The sequence below is a fragment of the Notothenia rossii genome (assembly GCF_949606895.1).
Source record: "Notothenia rossii genome assembly, contig: scaffold_78, whole genome shotgun sequence".
NCBI classification, from domain to species: Eukaryota; Metazoa; Chordata; class Actinopteri; order Perciformes; family Nototheniidae; genus Notothenia; species Notothenia rossii.
Window position 1 is genome coordinate 211595 of NW_027639510.1, and position 5000 is coordinate 216594.

A 5000-nucleotide genomic window follows, 5' to 3' on the forward strand; every position below is an offset into this window, starting at 1 on the left:
ATACGTTAGCATGAGAACATGTTAGCATGTAGATACGTTAGCATGAGAACATGTTAGCATGTAGATACGTTAGCATGAGAACATGTTAGCATGTAGATACGTTAGCATGAGAACATGTTAGCATGTAGATACGTTAGCATGAGAACATGTTAGCATGTAGATACGTTAGCATGAGAACATGTTAGCATGTAGATGCGTTAGCATGAGAACATGTTACCATGTAGATACGTTAGCATGAGAACATGTTACCATGTAGATACGTTTGCATGAGAACATGTTAGCATGTAGATGCGTTAGCATGAGAACATGTTACCATGTAGATACGTTAGCATGTTAACTTTTTAGCATGTAGATACGTTAGCCTGAGAACATGTTAGCATGTAGATACGTTAGCATGAGAACATGTTAGCATGTAGATACGTTAGCATGTTAACTTTTTAGCATGTAGATACGTTAGCATGAGAACATGTTAGCATGTAGATACGTTAGCATGAGAACATGTTAGCATGTAGATACGTTAGCATGAGAACATGTTAGCATGTAGATACGTTAGCATGAGAACATGTTAGCATGTAGATACGTTAGCATGAGAACATGTTAGCATGTAGATACGTTAGCATGAGAACATGTTAGCATGTAGATGCGTTAGCATGAGAACATGTTACCATGTAGATACGTTAGCATGAGAACATGTTAGCATGTAGATACGTTAGCATGAGAACATGTTAGCATGTAGATACGTTAGCATGAGAACATGTTAGCATGTAGATACGTTAGCATGAGAACATGTTAGCATGTAGATGCGTTAGCATGAGAACATGTTACCATGTAGATACGTTAGCATGAGAACATGTTAGCATGTAGATACGTTAGCATGAGAACATGTTAGCATGTAGATACGTTAGCATGAGAACATGTTAGCATGTAGATGCGTTAGCATGAGAACATGTTACCATGTAGATACGTTTGCATGAGAACATGTTAGCATGTAGATGCGTTAGCATGAGAACATGTTAGCATGTAGACACGTTAGCATGAGAACATGTTAGCATGTAGATGCGTTAGCATGAGAACATGTTAGCATGTAGATACGTTAGCATGAGAACATGTTAGCATGTAGATGCGTTAGCATGAGAACATGTTAGCATGTAGATACGTTAGCATGAGAACATGTTAGCATGTAGATACGTTAGCATGAGAACATGCATCTTCACGTAACCATGTTGACACTTTAGCACGTTAACATTGTTACAAGCTGGCTCTGCTTGTAACATAAGGAAAACAGTTCCACACAGGAGTTTGCCAAAACAATCATTTATTTTAACTAACAGTGATTACCACCAACAATAAAACACACAGAAGAGCGGTGTCCTGCTGCCCCGAGCAGGGCAGCTGAGAGAGAGCGAGAGCCTCTTCTGCAGCCCTCTTATATCCTGGAATCAAGTCCACAGGTGAGTCCCATCACTGCTGATTACAAGAAACACACAGGTTACAGCAGCACCACCTGCTGGACAACCACAGGGTTGTCACACTGTCCCCAAGACACTGAAACATCCAACCCAATAACAGAGCTTATACATGAAACACACATGTTACCCTATTTTACCACTGCCTACATTCCACATTCACCAACTCAGCAACCCCGGCACCCTGGAAGCAACTAACGAGCAGGAAGACACTGGAACAAAGAAGTGAAAACAGGAACAAACACCCTTAAGGTACTACTCTCGACAAAGCATCAGCCATCACATTTTGGGAACCTTTGAGATGTCGGATGTCCAACTGGAGAGGCTGTAGAAACAGGGACCATCTCGTTAACCGCTGGTTTGGGTTTGGTGACTTCCTCGGTGTGGCGAACCTGGGACAAGAGCTTCACCAACTCACTACGAGAAACAGACACTGGAACAACAGGCAGCGAAAAAACAGCATTCCCCAAATTGCCTTTCGGGCCTTGCTCTTTATAGGCCTGGGCTCGTGTTCCTGCACAGGCTGAGTCACATGATGGAAATACCTTTGACAGCTTCTCAGGGTCAGCAAGTTCTCTCACCACTGGCTTGGAGGATACCACTGGTGAAGGAAGCACATCGGGCCACAGTCTGCCACCAGACAAATCATTGCCCAGGATGACTGCCACTCCCGGAACAGGCAAAGAAGGCCGGACTCCCATGGCAACCTCACCCTGCCCCAAATCACAGGACAACACCAACCGATGCTTTGGAGCAGACAGCAAATGCATCCCCATTCCCCTGGACAATACACAACTTCCAGTGTCAGTTTCTGAGGAAAATGGAAGAACACCCTCAGTTATGTACGAATCCAAAGCACCCGTGTCTCTCAGTATCTCAACAAGGAGTTTCTTGCCATTTCCTTGCAAAGACACATAACCTTGACGTATGAAAGGGGCATAACCTGGATCAAATTCATCTGCTGCCAGGGGGGGGCGAGGCTTCACCTCCTGCAGGGCTAGTCCCAAGTTAGAAACCACAGCAGCAACTGGTGGCGGGGTGGTATGGAGTTTAACCGCAGCTATAGCCTCATCCCTAGCAACCTTGTGGGCAGGAGCTGCCAGGGCAACAGGCCTGGGAACCTGACCATTTTGGAGTCCCTTGGTTTTTGCATCAAGTTCCGGGCATTCATTTTTCCAGTGACCATTACCCAAACAAAAGTTGCAAGTATTTGGATCTACTTTATCCCTCCAGCTATGCACGGAGCTTTGCTCCGACCCTAACACTTCACCCACTCTACCTCTGGGGTCACCAGACCAGTTATTTCTGCTCCCCCAGTCAAATCTCTCCCCTGAATGAATCTTGTGTGTTAAAGTGTATTCATCAGCTAACACCCCGGCGTCTGTTACATTTTTAACCTTATGCTCATTCAGGTACGTTGCAACGCGTTCTGGAAGGATATCTTTGAATTGTTCAAGAAGGAACAGTTCCCTCAAATCATTAAGATGTACTACTTCGGAAGCCGTGACCCATCGATTACATTTCATCGTCAGCTCCCGAACAAGTTCCACATAGGTCTGTCCTTCTGACTTCCTTAGCTTCCTGAACCGCTGACGGTAGGCCTCAGGCACCAACTCATAAGCTTTTAGCACGGCAGTCTTTACCCTTAAGTAATCTTCACAGTCAGCCATACTTAATGCAGAGAATGCTTCTTGAGCCCTACCAGTTAACACACACTGTAACAGCAATGTCTTCTCTGAATCAGACCACTGTCGTCTTTGGCTAAGTCGCTCAAAAAGTCCCAAAAAATAATCTAGTCTTCTCCTCGAATTTCGGGAACAACCTCAAGTTATAAGCTACATCAAAAGTAGCTGGGGACACCCCAGAAGAAAGCTGACCCTCTTGGATGAGGTCCAACTTGTAACGCTCTTGTTGCAATTCAGCTTCCCGCACCACTGTAGTTAACCTTAAACGCTCCATCTCAGTTTCCTGTTCACGAGCTCTAGCCCGGTCCTCACGAGCACTTGCTCGTTCCTCACGTTCACTGTCTTGTTGGTACTGCAGCAGCATTATTTCCTTTCTCTGTTCAAAAGTCATTTCACCAAAGTCAAACAAAGAAGAACCTGCACTTCTCTGCCGCTCTGGATTTATAGCTGCCTTCTCAATCAACTCCTCCTCGGAACCATCATCGACAGCCACTGTTGGCAGAACTTCTTGCAGTACCAACTGGGCCTGTAACGTAATCACTATGGTGTCTTTACGACCCTGCTTTGGAACGTTTACTTCAAAATGCTCTGCAATTTTTAACATTTGTTCTTTAGTACATTTTTCCAGCAGTTCCACACTAGGACACTTAACAGAATCTGTCAATGTAGCCATGATTATGCGAACTCCCTTGAACCTGGTGCACAGACACCAAAAAAAATAAATATATTTTTTTTGTTTCACTCTGGAATACCTCTCCCCTGGCTAACTGCCTACCCAATACTAGCTATCTTGTCTCACCCTAGTCTTCATGCATGCCACGACAGGTGTTTTAAACACTTACCCAATGACCCGGTAAAGCCCCAGCGAAGCTGTTACTCACCAAGACAGCCACGGACGTGTACCCATGACAAAAAAATATCGAATCATGTTTATGCACGAAAATAACAAACAAAAATAACAAACCAACAAGCTCCCCTGAAGGAGATGTTGCTTATGCCTATCAGGAAAGGTAAATCCAAAGCTACTCCTTAATGCCCCACACCAGGAACAAACTGTCTAATAATCAAGGCAGACAAATCAAGTCAACACATATCACCTGGTTCTTATCCCGGACGAACCCCCATATGTTACAAGCTGGCTCTGCTTGTAACATAAGGAAAACAGTTCCACACAGGAGTTTGCCAAAACAATCATTTATTTTAACTAACAGTGATTACCACCAACAATAAAACACACAGAAGAGAGGTGTCCTGCTGCCCCGAGCAGGGCAGCTGAGAGAGAGCGAGAGCCTCTTCTGCAGCCCTCTTATATCCTGGAATCAAGTCCACAGGTGAGTCCCATCACTGCTGATTACAAGAAACACACAGGTTACAGCAGCACCACCTGCTGGACAACCACAGGGTTGTCACAACATGTTAGCATGTAGATACGTTAGCATGAGAACATGTTAGCATGTAGATACGTTAGCATGAGAACATGTTAGCATGTAGATACGTTAACATGAGAACATGTTAGCATGTAGATACGTTAGCATGAGAACATGTTAGCATGTAGACACGTTAGCATGAGAACATGTTAGCATGTAGATACGTTAGCATGAGAACATGTTACCATGTAGATACGTTAGCATGAGAACATGTTACCATGTAGATACGTTAACATGAGAACATGTTAGCATGTAGATACGTTAGCATGAGAACATGTTAGCATGTAGATACGTTAGCATGAGAACATGTTAGCATGTAGATACGTTAACATGAGAACATGTTAGCATGTAGATACGTTAGCATGAGAACATGTTAGCATGTAGATACGTTAGCATGAGAACATGTTAGCATGTAGATACGT